Source organism: Camelus bactrianus, chromosome 8 (assembly GCF_048773025.1).
Source record: "Camelus bactrianus isolate YW-2024 breed Bactrian camel chromosome 8, ASM4877302v1, whole genome shotgun sequence".
NCBI classification, from domain to species: Eukaryota; Metazoa; Chordata; class Mammalia; order Artiodactyla; family Camelidae; genus Camelus; species Camelus bactrianus.
In genome coordinates, this window is record NC_133546.1 from 36,882,578 (window position 1) to 36,902,701 (window position 20,124).

Here is a 20,124-nt window from a genome sequence, read left to right on the forward strand (position 1 = left end):
CAAGCCGTAGAGTGAGAGAAAATATTTACAAAAGATACATCTAATCAAGGTCTATTATCTAATATATGCAAAAAAACTCTTAAAACTCAACAATAAGAAAACAATCTAATTTAAAGACACTGAATTTATATCAGAATAAGCACATTATCAATCTCCTGTGTCTTATTTACAAAATGACTCCATAGTCACTTTCACTTACTCTTTAATTCAGAAAAGCAGACCACAAATGCATAGTTTCAGACCACAAATCCATAGTTTCAGTGCTGCATAAAATGGCAAGAGTGGAAATCATTCATGTCTAGTTATTATGGCAACATTCATTACTTGGTAAAGTATCTTATGCCAAATTCTAGCCATTAATATTTTAGAAATTTAAGAAGACATCTGGAATAGTACAGGGACAGACTCACAACAGTACACTGCAACCTAGAAAGCAAACCATCGAAGACAGACCAAAATTACTGTATATAAATTAAATGTAATGTGATAAAGAACACCTTCCATTGTTGATTGATACAGAGTATCAACAATGTTGTTGCATTCATGTTATTCCAGAAGGTTCCACAGAGATTAATGGGATATTGAACACCTATATTTCTGCCATAACCAGACTATTATATAACTCTTAGGTGCAAAAATAAACATTTCTTTTAGACCTATGGAAACTTCTCAATAACAGCAACTAATTGAAAATAAACACCTGTATTTCTTGAGTGAAAGGAAAGTTCTAAGGATTAGGAAAAACAAAAATAGTGAAAAGTGAGAAGAATAAGGAAGGTGTCTCTAAATATAATTTCTGTGTTTTAACAACATTTTCCATCTATAAAACATAGCACCATGACAACTTGCCCAAATAATTTTAAAAAGAGAGTACCATTCCTACCTCTCTTTTGTACCAGTTAGAATGAGCATCATCTTGGGATGATTTTCTGTAATCAATTAATCTTTTCTTCTTAATTTTCTCTAATTCATGGAGATAGACCTGTGGAGAAAACAGCAAACATAAATGCCTTATTCAAGTGGTCCCTTTAACTGGGAATTCCTTAGAGTCTCTATTCTCCAACAGAGAATGTCCTAGTGTATTTATATCCTGGCAAGTTACACACAGCAGAGTCAATAAGTTTCCATGATAGGTATATTTTTATTATGAAATTCACAGTAATTGAGATTATTTTTATAAAATAGTGATCAGCTAACCAATTATGAAGAAAATAAAAGGCATGCATTAAAACACACTTTTTAAAAAACACTCATTTAGAAACAGTAATTATAAACTACAAAAAAGATTTAAAAGTCCCTCTTCATACAATGTTCGGAAAGTATTCTACAATTCAGTACATAATTCAATCATTTTTATAAAAATTATTTTGAATATGTGCTATATTAGAGAATCTAAAAAGGGCAGCTAAACAGACAAATCCCTTATAACTGTACTTATTAGCATAAACACATGCATGAAAATCATGTACAAATATCAAAGATTTGCTTTAACATTAGAGGGAGCAGTCTTTGTGTAGTCAGAAAAAAAGGAGAGCATTGTGAGTTACAAGTTCAGGCAAGGTGAAAGGCAATAAAGTTATTTTCCAGATACAAGGAATCCATGACACTTGAAGATTACTTTTTCACAAGGTGAATAATTTCTGTCTGATTTTTGTAATTTCTCCAACACTTCAGAAGATGTGTGGGCCCATATTCCCTCATGGATATTTTGATTTAGACACCTCACATTTTACAGCCTTTTCATAGAAACACACATGCAGAGAAAATGCCTAAAGCACTGTTAGAATATACCCATCTTATTTCAATCTGTAATGTCACCAAAGGTTAACTTGAAAAGGGACTTCATTTTAATTGCTTTAGAATATTAGGCCAAGCAATGTTTTGTAGAGTTTTTCTTAGACACTTAATTTATGAAAAAATCTCAATTTAAAAATCATGCAAAAGTAAAATTCAAATGTTTCTATTGTTTTTCTCTACTCTTTAAAAAATTATATTTAAACTTTAAAAAAATATCACTTACGTATAAAAATGACAAACAATAAAAGGTTTATTAGGTAAAGCTTACATGTCCTGTTTCACCAGTCCCCAATACAGTCTTTTCTGTTTATCAGAGACAATATGTAAATAACCATCCAGGCCTTTTTTCTATCTACTTGCACACACCTTTATGCAGACAGTCATACGGATGTTTTGAATAAAAATGAGATCATACTATAGACATTTTTTGGCAAATTAAAAGTAAATCCCTGTGGAACAACAACAAAAAAAAGAATATATTTTCACAAAAAAATGAATATATACAAATTTACCTCATTCTTTTTTAAAAGGTACAGAGTATTTTATAATACAGATGTACTAATATTTAATTAAATATTTCCTGGAGATGGACACATATGTTGCTTTTGAAAATTCCTCTTAAGCTGTTTACCCTGAATATTTTTATGTAAAAGTAGCTGAGCACATGAGCAAGTATCTCTGAAGTTTGAATATTTTTAAAAGGTTTCTAATCCAAGGTATGTGCATTTAAAGTTTTGATTTGATAGTTATTCACAAATAGACCTTAAAAAGGATTTATAGTTTATATTTTATCAGAAATGTTTGAAAATATGCATTTCCCCTTATGTTCAATACTAAATAGCATCAATCCTTTATTTTTTCCAATATTATATGTAAGAAATGGTACTCATTGACATGAAACATTTTGCCCTTCACTGATTTTCAATGAGTCTGAACATTTTTTCAGGTACTTATTGACCATTTGTGTGGCCTATCACATAATTAGATATATCAATTATCCATGTATGTTCAGTCCACTTTGCTCCTAAGTTGCTTGGGGATTTTATATGGATTTCTAAAAGCTATTTATATATAATGGATGACATTTTATTTAGTAGGTATTTTTAAGGTATTTATTCTCAACCTATATCTCATATTACACTGTGTATAGTTCACTGTGCTGATTTGAAATTTCGTATTGCCAAATCCACCAGTCTTTTTGCTTTATAGTTCAAAACTTCACCAGAAATAGAAAGCCTATCTTGTGCCTAATTATGAAACAATTTTCTTATATTCCAATCTATGTATTCACATTTTTTTCACACAGGTTATTTTAACATCTTCAATTTTTGTTACAGTATTATCCCAGGGGTTTAGTATTATTTTTTGATTCAAATAGATAGCTAACTTTTCCAAAAGCATTTATTTAGTTTATGTTTTCTCTTCTGCTATAATCCTTTTAAAAATCTGAGTTTTCTTTGGCCTAATTTGAGTCCATTTTATTAATATATTTACATTTCCTCCTTAATTGTACACTTATTGTGCCTTAATTTATTAACCAGTCTGCAAGAATAAAAAGTTTGTCCACAATTAAGCAGCACCCGTAGTGAAGAAAAGACAGACAGACATGCTTACACAATCCATTGTTTTCAGTTCAAACCCTGGGATAAAATGTCATGGAGTTTAAATGACCTAAAACTAGAATGTGCATTTACATCCAATCATACAAATGTGAGATATTTAAAATAACATAAAATACGTTCAGTCACTATTGCTCTATAGAACAACTCTAAAAAAAAGCTGTTGATATTTTCCAAAATGTCAAAGTTAGTATTTGTCACTACAGGTCTCTAAACAACAAATTTTACAAGGAAATGGGGAAAGCAAGCCAGCAATCAACTCAATACACTTGTACATCCCACTGCTGTGCAGAGACGTTCATCATTTTGCAGCGAATATACTCGGCATCCTGCTTCTACCAGGGGGCATTATTGAGTCCAACAGTGAACATTAAAGGAAAAGCAAATTGTAGGCTAGAGAATTAACAAGAGGAAATGAGAGAGAAGGAAAACATTGTTCTAATCATTTTTTGAGTCCTTATAATTATGAAGTTAAATGATTCCTTGAGGGTTTTTGTGGTGATAGCCGTATAATGAAGAGGGGGTGACAGATTAGGATAAGATATGTTGTTTATGAGCTTGTATACAAAGTAAATTTAGAAAAAAGTAGCAAGAAAATGATTTCTTTTACAGAGAAACATCATTTTTATTTCAGTCTAGCAAATCAACATTTGTTTATTAAGAGAAAAGTTGTAACTAGAAACCCTTTCCAAAGCAATTTTGAGCAGTTGTATAGGAAATAGGAATGAACTTACTGTTTTGGTCATTAAAAGAATCGGACCCTTGAAGGTGTCTTCTCCAGGTGTTTATTATTATTATTGTTATTACTATTAAAGTTAAATGCCTTTGGTATTGTTCTTTATAGTTAGAGTGGTTTAATCCCATTTTCAAATCCTACAATCACAGTTCCTAAGACTCAGTAACTAGTTGGAAAAAAAAAAAAAAACCAACCTACTCTTAAAAATAAGTTTAAGACCTTATCCAAACTCTGCCACCAGCCCATTCCTTAAGCTCATTTGCATATATCAATAAATATTTGTCAACATTTGTATTTTTTAAATAAGATGGAAGTGAAATTTACAAAGCACAAAATTAACCATTTTAGAACTCAGTGGCATTTAGTACATTCACAATGTTGTATAACTACCACCTCTATTTAGTTCCAAAGCATTTCATCATTCCAAAGTGAAAAAAAAAAAAAAATTCCACTACCCTTTAAGCAACTACTCCCCACCCCATTCCCTCCTTCCTCTTTTCTCCGGCAACCACAAATCTGTATTCTGTATCTATGGATTTATCTATTCTGGGTATTTCATATAAATGGAATCATACAATATGGGACCTTTTGTGCCTAGTTTCTTTCATTTTGGAGGTTCTTCTACATTGTAGCATATATCAGTACTTCATTCACCTCTATGTCAGAATTATATTCCATTGTATGTATATACATTAATTCATTTTATCCATTCATCTGCTGATAGACATTCATGCCATTTCCACCTCTTAGCTATTGTGAATAGATCTGCTATGAACATATGTACATATACTTGTTTGAATGTCTGTTTTCAAAATTCTTTTTGGTAGATGCCTACGAGTGAAACTGTAGGGTCATATGGTAATTCTATGTTTAACTTTTGAGGAACCACCAACCTCTTTTACACAGAGGCTGAACCATTCCTAACAGCAATTTATGAGGGCTGGGTTCCAATTCTTACACATTCTCACCAGCAGTTGTCACTCTCCTTTCTTTGCTATTGTTGTTGCTCTTTTGGTGTGTGTGTTGTTTTTTTAAAATATATAGACCCTAAGTGTTAGTGGGTATGAAATGTACCTCACTGTGGTTTTCACTTGCATTTCTCTAATAACTCATGATGTAGACCATCTTTTCATGTGTTTATTGGCCATTTATATATCTTTGGAGAAATGTCTATTCAACATTTGTATTCACAAGCTCCATGAAATGGAATGCAAACTTTTAAAATTGAGTTTCTCTGCCATAATTCTTCAAATGTTCCTTTATCCTAAGAGCAAAAAGGGCTCTCACTGTTTTATTTTCCATGATTTTTTATTTCAATTCTGAAGATGTAGGCAAAATGCCTCAAGAACCCATAATTTGGAAAGCTGGATGGGCCTCACATATTGAGAAAGCACCCAACTAAGTCTTTGGAGGCTAATCAGGAAATTGTGCACGCTAAAGAAAGTTTTACCCTTTCTGCCCATGCGGTGAAATGGAGATGTAATTAAAGGAATTTAAGTCATAAGTGAATGGTAACAACAGCTGAGTGACAACTAATGTGGCATAAAATCTAGCAAATGGCCTTTTCTTTTCCTTAAATTTCAGTTGCCCTGAAGCATGTCTCACTTCACAGTCAGAGCAGAACAAACAAATTTTGGCTGAAGTCTACCTTCACATATCCCTAGAAAGTCAATACTGACTAGGTACGTGGAGAAGTTTCTTTGTCATTAATGAAGTGAATATCTTAAACAAAAGTTAAGTCACATCACAGATCTAAAATGCCTATGAAAGACAAGCTTTCTTATATTTCTCTTCCTCCCAAAATTCTATTTGTATTATCTAAAATAACTCTGGCTTCCAAGTTGACTTAATGACTCTTCTAAAGAAGCAATCTTAATTGGTTTTGAAAATAACTTCTAATAAGCCTGTTTTTATATTTTTATTAAAAATATAGTTACAAGCCTAGACAGCATAGAAGGTTTTAGAGTTTCAATTCATTGTTTTATTTATTCACTCAAAAATATTTTAAATGTCTTATAGGGGCTAGACACCATTCTAGACATTGAAGGTTTAATAAAAGAATCCAATACAGTCTTATCCATTAGGAAGTTCACAGTCTAGTCAAATAGAAGAAACAAGAAAATAGAGAGTTATGATATGGTACATTAAGTGCTAAGATCATTATAAACTCAAAGTGCTATAAGAGAAGAGGAAAAACAAATAATCCAGATAGAAGGATGCATGAAAGCTTTCCAGAAAAGGGGAAATTGAGCCAAATCTTATAGGACAGGTGAAGCAGAGAAATGCACCTGAAATTCTCTTCATGAATATGATGCCTTTGCTGCCCAAGAATGTTTGATATGCTTTCTCTCATCAGCTACCACAGTGCATAACCCTTTATTGCAGCTCCTGTCCTCTGCCCTGAGACTCCCACTGATGGCAGCCATAGCACCACATCTTCACCCAAAGCACACAGTGTGATAAAATCTAGGGTCACGGTTGTTTTTGTTCTCACTGAAGTCAAACTCATTAAGTAAGAAATGGATTCTCCTACAGAACCTCCAGTAAAAATCAGCCTCACTGACACCTTAATTGCTTACTTGTTTTGTCTCCTGGAGACTGCTGGACTCTTTTGGCTCGTGCTTATATGACTCCAGTCTCTCCTTCCATTGTCATATTGCCTTCTTCTACTACTAACTCTGATCCTCCTGCCTGCCTCTTATAAGGACCCATGCCAATAATCCATGATAATCTCCTTATCTAAAGGTCCTTAACTTAATCAAATGTGCAAAGTCCCTTTTATCCTATATAGTAACATGACATTTACAGATGTCAAGGATTAAGATGTGGGTATCTCTGAGGTGGAAGGGCATTATTTGGCCTATTGCACATAAATGTTCACACACACAAGTAGCTTTGTATTAGAGATATTTTGGTGAAAGAAAAGTTAGGGACAATATCCAACATCAAAAATGCAGTACATATAATGAACAGGAAAAAAAAGTAAAAATAAGAAGGAAGTAAGACAGAGAATTCAGTTGAAGTAAAAATAATAATAACAGAAATTTGATGTGACCAGGAGAAATGGAATCCCTTCAAAAAGTTTAATGGACTTTGATATATGTCAAAGATACTGGGATAAAAGCTTCTTATAATATGTGAAACTGAGGACAAAGCAATTTAATTTAAATATTAAAGAAAATAGTGACACTGAAATGCAAGTAAATCCTAGGTGATAGAAATCTGGGTTGTATAAGGAAAGCAAAAACTAGCAATAACTGAAAAATAAATGTTTTCATATTATCAGTTATAAACCTTGAAATAGATGTGGAGATTAGTCATAATTTGATTCTCTAGCTTTTTCATATTAGGACATCCTTGAAAACTTCTAATATTTAAACAGCAACTGTGATAAAAAATAACATGGATCAGAGGTGACAGGTCAAATATCTCTAGCCACCCCAGGTATGCCAGACTGCCCTGAGGCCTGAAGTAAAAGAGTGAGTCAGGATAGACAACTTCTAGAATGGCTGTGCAAGGAGTTCCATGAAACACACATTGTTTTGTCCCAAGCAAAACAATCATTACTCATGAAAATCAGTTTAAAAATCAAACAACCGTTTAATGACTCTGGAAATTATCTAAAGAATTATTTATCAAAGAAAATTGACGAAATCTCAACAGAAACATCAAATGTCTGTGGCAATTAAGCTGTGACCTGCCCCTTCCCCCTGTGCAAGCTCAGAATGTGAGAGGTGCCTATGGGCCAGCCTATGGGATCTGAAGATGAGGTGTCCCAAGAGGTTCATGGGTCTGATGGAGTCTGAAGTGATTTGTGAGATACATGGACCTTTGATGAGGTCCAACCCTTGGTTTCTGTGCCCGTTGTCTTTCCCAGCCCTTCAGCCCTGATGATCACCTCAGTATTCTGAGTGAGGTTAGAAAGAAGTGGGCTTCTTGGGCAGCATCCCACACAGCTAAGGAAGCCAGGCATTCACTCCGTTCTCATTTTTCCAAAGGGAGAAATTGCAGATTGAGTGGGGAAGGTCTCTCTTGGTACTGAGCTGTGCCACTTTAGGGGAGGGGTGACACTAGTAAAGTGAAAATGATTTTCTTACCCTCTTACATGAATCTATTCATGAATTTTTTGTTCTTATAGTGTACTGCAACTTTTCTGCTAGACTCTTGGGTATTCTCATCTGTGGGTGGTTGTCAAAATAAATGTTCTGTGGGTAGATAATGGTAGAAAACTCCTATACCACAATCTTCTCACAGGAGACGCAGTTGAGATTTAAATATACAACTAGTTAAAAAAAGTAAAAGGTTAGAAAATAATAAATTGCACAAACAGAAACCATAAGAGGACTGGAATGCCTAGACTTATATTAGACAAAACAGACTTTAAAACAAGAAATTTACTAGAGATAGAGCTGTATTTATAATGAAAAATATTTAATTCATCAGGAGTATATAAAACTGCATTATATATGCAGCTAATAAAAGATCACATATACAGATATAGATAGATATGTTCTATACCAATAGAATAAAGGATCAAAAACACATGATTATGTAAACAGATACAGAGAAAATATTTGACAAATCCAACTTCACTTATAGATTAAAAAAACTAAAAACAAACTAGTAAAAAAAAAAAAACTGAGGACTTTTTCAATATGATATAGGACACTGACGAAATCCACAATAAGACCATACCTATTGGTGAGGGACTGAATGCTTTCTCCCTAAAGTCAGATGCAAGCAAGGATGTCTGCTCTCACTGCTTACACTAAACATTGTGGTAAAGTTTCTAGCCGGGGCAATTAGTCAAGAAAATGAAATAAAAATCATCTATACTGGAGAAGGGAAATACAGCTATCTTTATTTTTAGGTGATATGATCTTGTACATAGAAAATCTTGATAAATTCACTAAAAATATATTTAAACTAATAAACCAATACAGCAAGTTTGAAGGGTAAAAGAGAAATACACATTAATCAATTGTACCCACAAAAATGAAATTCAGAAAATAATTCCATTTACAATAACATCAACAAGAATAAAATATATAGGACTCAATTTCACAAAAAATAGGAAAAATCTATACTCTGAAAACTACAAAATATTGTTAAATGAAATTAGACATAAATAAATATAAAAGTGTCTCATGTTCATGGATCAGAAGACTTACTATGGCTAAGAAAGCAATGTACTTTGAATTGATCTCAGATTCAATACAATCCCTTTCAAAGTCCCCAAAGTATTTTTTGCATAAATGAAAAAGCTGATCATAAAATCCATATGAAATTGCACAGGACCCCAAAAAGTTAAAACAATTTTGAAAAAAAGGAACAAAGAGGATTCACATTTTCTCTTTTTAAAACTGACTAAAAGGCTATACTAGTTAAGAAAATCTGGTGGTACTCACATAAGAATAGACATATGTATCAATTCAATAGAATTAAAAATTCATGCATAAAAACTCTCATTTATGGTCAATCCTTTTTAAACAAGAGTGCCATGAAAATTCAATTGTAGGAAGGAGGATAGTCTTTCAACACATGGTTCTGGGACAACTGGATATCAACATGCAGAAGAATGAAGTTAGACTTCTTCCTCATACCACACACAAAAATTAGTTGAAAATGTATCATAGACATAATTGTAACAGCTAAAATTATAGAAATCTTAGAAAAAGTATAAAAGTACATCTTCATGACCTAGAATTAATCAAAGCACTCTTATTATGACATTAAAACCAAAGGTGATAAATGAGAAAGTATATGAATGGGACTTTGTTAAAACTGAAAACCTCTTGTGTTTCGAAGGGTACCATCAAGAAAGTGAAAAGACAATTCATAAATGGAAGAAATGTCTTTAAACTATGAGTACAGTAAAGGATTTGCATCTAGATTAAATAAAGAAATCTTAAATTCAATAAAAAAGGCAACTAGTCCAATTTAAAAATGGGAAAAGTATTTAAACAGACAGTTTTCCACAAAAGATACACAAATGGCCAATAAGCACATGAAGAGATGCTCAAAATTACTGGCTATCAGGGAAATGCAAATCAAAACTGCAATGAGATACCACCTTATTCTCACTGGGATAGCTATTATCAGAAAGAGAGATAATAAAATATACTGGCAAGAATGTGAAGAAATCGGAACCCTCATATGTTGGCGTGAAATGTAAAATGATGCAGCCACTTTAGAAAACAGTCTGACAATTTTTCCAAAGGTTAACATAGAGTTACTATATCATGTAGTAATTTTACTCTTAGGCACATTCCAAAAAGGAATAAAAATATATGTTCATGCAAAAATACATGAATGTCCACAGAAGCATTACTGATAATATTCAAAATATGGAAGCAAGCCAAAACTCAAAAATGAATAAGCTAAATATGATATATTCATACAGTGGAATATTATTTAGCAATAACAAAATAAAGTACTGCTACATGCTAAAATATGAATCAACCTTTAAACTATTATGTTATTGAAAGAAGCCAGTCACAGATGACCATATAACGCATGATTTCATTTAGATGAAATTTCCAGAATAGGGAAATAGAGATGCAAATAGATTGATTGGTGCCTAGAACATGGGGAGGAGGACTTTGGGAGAAAATGGGAAATGACTTAAAGGTTGCAGGATTTATTTTTGTGGTGGTGGTGAAAATATTTCAAATTTGCCTATGGTAGTAGCTCCATAACTCTATGAATATAGTAAAAACTATAGAACTGTACACTTTAAGTGAGTTAATTGTATTGTATGTGAATTATATCTCAGTAAGCTATTCTATATAGATTTTTTAAAAGAGTAAGTCAGAAGACACTATTGAGGAAGCTTGGCTATAGACTTTTCTGTCTTATATTTCTTCTGGAATGAGCTGAATCCCATAAAAAACACAAACTGTTAGACATCATTAAAGGAAACATATAATTTATCTTTACTCTTTTATTTTAAAAAGCCCACATATGGGAAAGAATTTGTACTACAGTATAAGACTGAAATAATTAATTCATGAAAAGATTAATAAACACTTTCAGAATTATGACTGAAGAATTGAAAAGAGTAGGTTCATCTTATGAGAAGAGAATGAAAAGATCTGAACTTTCGCATTTGGAAAACAAAAACTGAGTATGTACTACTGAACTCCATGAATTCTTGAATGGCACAACTAAAGTTAAAACAAACTATGTAGTCTGATGTTAATACAAAGGGACAAATTCTTAAATTAATCTAGTAATTTAAAGATAAGTATAATGACATACTGAACTAACAAATGAACAGTATCTGTTAACCCAAAATATTACAGCAGCAGAAAAAATAATTTCATTCAAGAAGACTAAGTTAAGAACTATAAGTTCTTCAGCAGATTTGTAAAAACTCAGTGATTTCTAGAATTTCTTATGGGCTGGCAGCAAACTTCTCCTCTGTTGAAAAAAGCCAGTTGGGTAAGTCAAGTTTCAGATTCAGGAAGGTAATTCTGATTTTCAAGTGGATAAGTCATGTAGGCCATTAAATATACAGGTCTGGGTTTCAAAGAACAGTTCTGAGCTGGACATACACATCTGGGAAGCAATAGAATATAGATGGGGTTGAAAGCCATGAGAATGGATGAGATTACCAAGGGAGTGTATATTACTATATCAATGTAGCAGAAGGACATAAATAGATACAGGTAGTATAAGTGACAAGTAATATGATTAATATAATCTACGATGTACTATAATAATATATTTGAATGGGTATTTCTTACTACTGAGTTCCATAAAAGAAAGTAAAGTTCACGGTATTTGAGCTCAGATGGTTATTGACAATTTAGTAGATAGGAAAACAAAGGGGAAGTATTACAATAAAAAATATCAAAGCAAAGACTCTGAGATATAAGACTTAACCGATTCAAGATAAATAACTTACAGGCTGGCCCACGCCTAAGAAGTTGGAAGTTGCAAGTTTCCCTGGCAACTGGCTAGAGCCCAGTTACTAAGGCAATCTGTTCTGGTCAACTGCAAGTTTTACACCACTCCTAAAATGCACAGAGAGGGTCTCTGCTTCCCCAACACTGAACGCTGGTATGAAAAATCCGGATTCCAGTTTCAAATATCACATGGCTGAAACTGTAAGTCTTGGACCCTAGGCTCAGTTTTATGCCAGGGGAGGAGCTAACGTGTATCCAATTAGATGAAGCAAAACTAGAACCAAGTTCCTTTGGGAGTAAATCGGTACATGGGATTATGAAGAGATATGCATTGCACTGTTTACTTTTGGGCACATTTAAACTTTTTGTACACTATGGATGTATTATCCAGATTTTCTTTTCTGAAAATAAATAATTGTTTCTATATCTTTAACAATAAAAAGCACTGCTACCACCTTATGCTTAGAGCGATTTTCTCATGAGATGAGTAACTTAAAACATCAGTTTGTTCACTAATTAAGTTCAGAGCACTTAGTATATATTATTAATATGCTTCTCTCTAACATCCCAAATACTAATTCCCTTAGACAGTCTCTCAAGTAACTTTATCCATTTCTTCTGATAGTTATAAAAATCACAGTTTAAACTCTTCTTAGATTAATTTGGAAACTTTAAGCCTGAGTTGAAAAATGAAATCTTGTTATTATGTTAATATCATCTTTGCTGAGACAGATTTTGTGCTTGCCTTTAGAAGCTCTACGCCTTTAAAAAATATAGATGAATTTTAATAAATGAAAAATAAAATGGAAATGTTCATTTCATATTACTTTCTTCTCTTTACAGTATTTTCTAATAATTTATTTCAATTATCTGAATTCTGCTTTGATCCAACATTATAGTTTGAAAAATTCATTTTTCAAATTAGCTGTAGAAGATCATACTATTCATTATTTTTAATCACAGTTTCTCTACCCCTAGATATGTAGTAAGTATTTTTTTCCTTTTTTGAAGTTCATGAAATAAAGTGTTTTTTTTTTTGTCAATACATAATTGATGCCTAATCCTAACAATTCTGAAAAGTACGTGGGTATTGATGTTTATAAATATTGAGCCACCAGTCTCTTGGCCAACCAACAGAGGGAGCCCACACTGACTATATGCACAGCAATATTCCCAAATGTAAAAGAAAGTAGTATTATTCTGCCAATGGTATTTCAGTAGATCTGGATGTGTGTGCTAGGGTGTAAGGGAAGCAGGAATGCATTGCTTTACTAAATAAGCAACATCATTGTAACCATATTCTAGGCACCATCATGCCTCCTCTAATATGGGCTAAATGCTTTACACAACATCTGTGAGGCAGGTATCATTTTTATCTCCATTCTATTCTAAAAAAAAACTCCCAGGGTCAAACATAGCTAGGGTGTTTGACAGACTCAATATTTAAACTCTCAGCTGCCGGACCTCAGAGGTTACGCTCTTAAACACTGTCCAAGATAGTCTCCTAGCAAAGTGTAGGGCTAAGGAAGTCAGTCAGGAATATTCTAGGCCAGGATACTCTGATTTGGAATAGTTCTCTAAACATCCCAGTTTGTAGATATAACTTAAGGCAAGAAGAGGTGAATGGATATTCTTCCAGGCAGCAGCAAGCAGGTCTGCATCATAGTTCTCTTAAGGTCAAAATTATTTATACCAGACCACAGTTCGCACTGATAATAAACACAATTGCAGATTTTTTAAAAATCAATACTTTACTGTTTTGGTGTATTAGGTATGTGCTCACTATGGTGAGGAATCCAAATGCACAGGATTTGTTTCCTCTTCAATGATCTTTGGCCTGTCTATATTTTCAGCCATGAGCAAACAGCTGCATATGAATTTTTATCAGATAATGTGTTCATATCCATAAGACATTTCCCCAGCACTTTTATTGACATATCTTAGCTTAATCCACATATTTGCTCAGGAAAAAAATGTGTTCAAATCCCTGAAATAAAATTGTCTAGGAAATAACATTATTGGTAAGCATAGCTTGACAGCTCCACATTCATATCCCATTAAGGTGTCCACGGTGCAATATATTTTAAGATAGCCTTCAGGTTTATCTTTACATTTACAAAACAAATGAAAATTCTGGGAGTTTACTAGTGCAGGGAAGCTATGAATGTACAATATTTCTGTTCCTGTGGAATTTTCTCATCAGCCATATTTGGTTATTGGATCTATACCTCCTTCCTTTGCTGTACTGCATAAGCCACGCCCCAAGACAGTTGATTGCTGAATTAAAATCTGAGGAGGGAAAGAAATAAATTTATGCTGCGTTTGTTCAGCAATATATTCAGCAGTGAACTATAAGACATTATGAGTTAAAGTAATGCTGTAGAATGCTAGCAACAAAGAATTTAGAGCACACTCAGAGGGAACTCATAATCATAAAGTCATCCTTAGACAAGAATAATAAAAACACAGTTACAGTAAACAGACTGAGTCCTCAATAACTCTGGATAAATCACAAGGTGAAAAATGTGAAAAGCAAACTACAGACATCATTTGAGCAGGATAGAGAGAAATTATCAAACAATGAGGTAATAGAAATGTCACAGCACTGGAGCCAGTGTTCATTACAACTTTGCTCAGTGCCATTCATTTCCCTTAAAGGTCAAAGAAACTTTGGGAATGATGAAACACCAGTTTCATTTCCTTTTTTTCCTCCATATTTAATTCCTTCCATAAACGTCTTACCTGAGATCTGCCTTGAAAGCTGCAATAGCAGTCCCAGGTTTGGAATGGAAAATGAATGTATTTTCTCCCAAAAGTGATGATAAGATCCACTATTGTTTTGTTTTTTTAACTGAGGTATAACTGACATGCAACATTATATTAGTTTCAGGTGCACAACATAATGATTTGATATTTGTATATGACCCACTATTATTAAAAATAATTCTATTGTTAGAAAAGGGAAAGAAGCATCAATATTTGAATAAATGGGTTCATAGAAAGTCACTGAGGAACCATCATGAGAAATAAATTCTATAGTAATTCAAAGGCAGGATTCTCACTGTCAGACAACGTGGAAGGTAAAAAATGCAGGGATCCTGCCTTTATTTAGAAATCAGGATGACCTTCCCTGGCTAATGCATAAAATCAGATGTGCTTGTTGGCCTTATCAAACTAGTGCATGTATTTTATTTTAAGGAATTCTATTTGTTTACCACTTTTACCAGTGCCCTGTAATAGGAACAACAACAATACATCACATGTGCAATAATGAGAAAGTCTAGGAAAATTATATCTAGGGTCAAGAGCCTTTTTCAGAGGCAAAAGTGATCAGTCTGAACCACCAGGGATTTGGCTAAAAGGTGAAGAACGAATTCAAGTTTCTGTTTCACAATTAAAGAAATATAACCTTTGACTTTAGAAATTATTTTATTTTGAGAACATTTGATTTACTGTGTGTGATACTTCTGACCTGAGTTAGACTTCCAAGAGACTGTTGAGAGGCATATAGACCCAATGAAACTGGTAGGAAAGGTCAAACAGGCTGTCAGTTGTCAAGATCCACTGCTACCTGCTCTTGACCACTTGGTAGATTCTACCCAATTAACTGATTTTCAGTCTCATGTGTAATGTCAGATCCCACATCTGTCCATGAATGAGTTATGTATAAGCCGAGCTACTATAAAAGAGACCACAAAATACAGCAGCTCAACCAAGACAGTTTTTTTTTTTTTTTTTCCAATCTGACAAAATAATCCAGGGGAAGTGAGCAGTCCAGGAAAGGTAGGCAAGTCTGCTCCACAAGACCACCCAAGGACTCAGGTTAGTATAAAGGCCCTGTCATCCTTCTCAGGCGCCTTTCTATTTTTTTCTCTTTGGGTCTAATGCCACTGGCTGATCCAATCTTTGTCATTTTCTACACAATGAGAAGACCAAAAGAAGGAACTGAAGGAAAACCAGCATGCACTTGCCTGACAACAGTACATATGACTTCTACTTGCATTCCACAAAGGGTCACACCCAGCTGCAAAGGAAGCTGGAAAATTAAGTGTCAAGATATATAACACTAAAACTGCACGTGTATGTATGTGTGTTTGTGTGTGTGTGTATCTGAATATTTGAAGAATTTTATTGCTCTAAAGGGAAAAAGAGAATAGTGGAGGAAAATGTTTAACTGTCTGTCACATACCACTTTCTGATTAAGGAAGTGCAATTTTAAAATCTGAAGCTTATTTAGTCAACGTGTCTTCAAAGTATAACTCATATAACATATTCCAACAGATCCTAGTCTGTATACATTCTAGGGATAAAGATAGTAAGGTAGACTGACTTAACCCAGATAAACTAGAGGTAGCGATACTGTTTCTATTAGTAAGTAGCTGTGTAATGACGTTTCTATCTTTTCACCAGAATAGAACAAAAGACTGTTTCACAGAAAGTCTCCCTGTGCCAACTGAGATGAAAAACTAAGTAGTATAGTATTTATTAACATAATGGTGAATCATATAAAAGTGGAAGTGAAGAATAAATCAAGAACCATATTTTTGCACATTTTATGATTCTATTTCATGTTCTAAATGATAGCATAACTTATTGCCAATAAATTATTTTTAATCAACTTATTGTGTCATTTATTATTTCAGCTCTTTGTCAAATTCACAAAGTTAATAAAGTGAAGAGCACTTAATGCTGAAGTTTTTCTCTGTTTTAGATTTGAAAATTATAGAACAGTTTGATCTTACTGAATCTTTGAGGATAATGTGATGGAATTAATTATGGTCCCCAAGTTCCTGCCCCCCATAAGGAGATTATTTCTCAGCATTCATCTTCATGGGATTTGTGATATATTCCTTTGGTATAAGCATACTTTCCCACCGACTTACATCAGTTTAACCATGTGACTTGTTTTGGCCAATAAAATGTAGGAAGAGTGGCCAATATTCAAATTCAGAGCAAAAGCTTTATCAGAGATTGCGTAGTTTTGCCAGTTCTCTTGTCTTTTCCCCCTTCCTCAGTAGCTTCAAGAATCAGAAAGGTACTATTCCTTAAGTCTAGACCCTAGAATAAAAGAGAAATGTGCACAGAAGCAGAGCTGCTGTTGCCCTTGTGATAGTTAATTTTATGCATCAACTTGACTGGGCCATGAAGTGCCTACACTTTTGGTCAGACATTATTCTGGGTGTGTGTGTGTGAGGGTGTGTAGAGGTGAAACTAACATTTGAATCAGTATACTGAGTAAAATAGATTGTCCTCCTAATGTGGATGGGCCCCGTCTAATTAGTTGAAGACCTGAATAGAACAAAAAGACTGACTCCTCCCTCAAGTAAAAGGGAATTTCCACCTGCCTGACTGCCTTTGGACTTGAACTGAAATATCAGCTCTTGTTTGTCTCAAGCCTGCAGGTCTTTGAACTGGAACTACAGTACCATTGGCTCTCCTGAGTCTCCAGCTTACTGACTACAGATCTAGTATGTCACCCTCTATGATTTCACAAGTCAATTCCTTATAATAAATCTCTATATCGGTTCTGTTTCACTGGAGAACTCTAATGTATCCTGTATCTGATATATAAAATTAGGTAAAAAGTAACTGTAAATGTATTAAACCACTGGAATATGGGCATTACTTGTTATAACAACACTGATTATCAGAGGTTGATTTCTAAAAGTTCTTTATATGTTCCAGATACAAGACCTTTGTCCACAAAATACATTGTAAATATTTTCTCACAGACTGGAGCTGAAGTTAGTTTTTAAAGAACAGAAGCTTTTTATTTTCATGAAATTCAATTTATCATTCTTTTTCTTTTACAGTGACAATTTTTGTGTCTATCAGGGGCATTATTCCTAGCCACTAATATTTAATGTTGTTATAAATATGTTTGTATTGTCTACTGTCTTGCCATTTGTTTTCTATTTGTCTCATCTGTTTTCTGTTGTTATTTTTGTTCTTTTACCTTCTTTTACAACTTTTTTGTAGATTAACTATCTACCTTACTATTCCGTTTTCTCTATTAGCTAATTAGCTATACATTTTTATGTTTTAAATGATTGCTCTAGAGTTTAGAACTTGCCTCTTCAACTATCACAATATACCTTAAAATAATATGTTAACTCACAGAGACTATGAGACCCTTGCAAGAGTAAATTTCCATTTCTCCCCTTGCATCCTTTTTTATACTGTTGACATATATTTAATTTCCATATATATTTTACATCTAAATTACTTCATGAATTTTTAAACAGTCAATTACGTGTTTGTTATTTTTTAATAAACTTCTTTTTTACACAAGTTTTAGGTGACAGCAAACTTGAGTAGAAAGTATAGAGAATTCTCACGTATCTTCCATCCTCTGACATACATAAACTCCCCACTATCAACATCCTGCACCAGAGTTACAACTGATGTATCTACACTGACACATTATTATCACCCAAAGTCCACAGTTTACATTACGGTTCACTCTTGATGTTCTACAATCTATGAACATGTATTCACCATTGTAGTATCATACAGAATAATTTCACTGCCTCCAAATTTCTCTGTTCTCCAGCTATTCATCTCTCCATCATTCTAAACCCTTAGCAACCAGTGACCTTTTGACTGTCTCCATAGTTTTACCTTTCCCAGAATGTCATATAGTTAGAATCATACTGTATGTAGTATTTTCAGATTGGCTTCTTTTACTTAGTAAATATGCATTTAAGGTTCATCCATATCTTTTCATGGCTTGATAGCTTATTTCTTTTTTAGCACTGAATAATATTCTGCTGTCTAGATTCAGCACAATTTATTTATTCATTTACCTATGAAGTTACTTCAAAGTGTTGACAATTACGAATCTTGGTTGTTTCAAAGTTCAGGCAATTCTGAATAAAATTGCTATAAGCATCCATGTGTAGGTTACTGTTTGCATATGATTCAAGCTAACTGGAGAAAACATCATTTATGACATAATTTTGTGACAGTATTCTTTGCCTATAATATCTTTTTCTGCTTTTGTTTAACTTTTGCTTCTTGCTATCTTGTTACCTAAATGTAGTGCATCTTAATTGAGCCTAATATCTATCATGCAATCATATTCAAAAGGTGCCAGGTAGATAAACGTCATGTCCTTTTTTCCCCCAGGATCCATCCAATATACCACATCACACTTAGTTATCATGCCTTTTTAGACTCTTCTTGGCTGTGGCTTGTTTATTTTTGATGACCTTGATAGTTTCGAGGATTACTACTCTGGTATTTTGTTAAAAAAAAATTCCTTCAATAGGTATTTGTCCAATATTTCACTCATGATTTGATGAGAATATGGGTTTTTTAAGAAAGAGAAACACCACAAAAATAAAGTACCATTTTCCTCCCATAACATCAATGGTACATACTATCAACATGAATTATCACTGTTAATATTTACCCTAATCATTTGGCTGATGTAGGGTTTGTCAGATTTCTCCACTACAAAATTACTTCTTTTTTACCCCTCCCTTTCCATAGTGAATTGTTTGCAGGAAGTCACTTTGTACAGCCTATACTTAAGCAATAAGGAGTTATGTTTCATCTTCTTAAGGTGAAGATTCCTCATAAATTATTTTGAACTCTTCTACAAAGGAGATGTGTCTCATCCCTCATTTATTACTTACTGAATAATTTATTTGTACCAGTATGAACTCATGGATATTTATTTTATATTTTGTTCTTTTTCTTTTTTTTTGGTCATGGGTAGGTAATTAGGTTTATTTATTTATTTGCTTTTAGAGGAGGTACTGGGGACTGAACCCTAGACCTCACGCATGCTAAGCATGTGCCCTACCACTTAAGCTATACCCTCCCCCCTTATTTTATATTTTGGATTATAATTATGTACTATTTTATTCATGCATTGCTCAAATTTTTCCAGCTTTGGCCATTAGAAGTGCTTTCAGTTGCTTTGAATATTCATTTAACATAATCACATAATTTTTGAATTTTTGCTTTTACCACTTTCTCACCTGCTGAAACTACAAAAATCCTCTAGGCTCATTATATATTCCTGCCCCAGTTGTAGAACCAGTTATTTCTCCAA

The 20,124-nt window shown here is 33.4% G+C and overlaps 1 long non-coding RNA gene across 7 annotated transcripts in view; it reads right to left on the reverse strand.

Moving 5' to 3' along the window:
• Positions 1-20,124, reverse strand: part of LOC141578361 (uncharacterized) — an 809,650-nt gene that overhangs the window by 407,402 nt on the left and 382,124 nt on the right. For all 7 annotated transcript variants that reach the window (XR_012508646.1, XR_012508643.1, XR_012508641.1 and 4 more), the window contains one exon: positions 884-982. This is a non-coding gene — a long non-coding RNA (uncharacterized LOC141578361). The remainder of the gene's footprint in view (positions 1-883; positions 983-20,124) is intronic.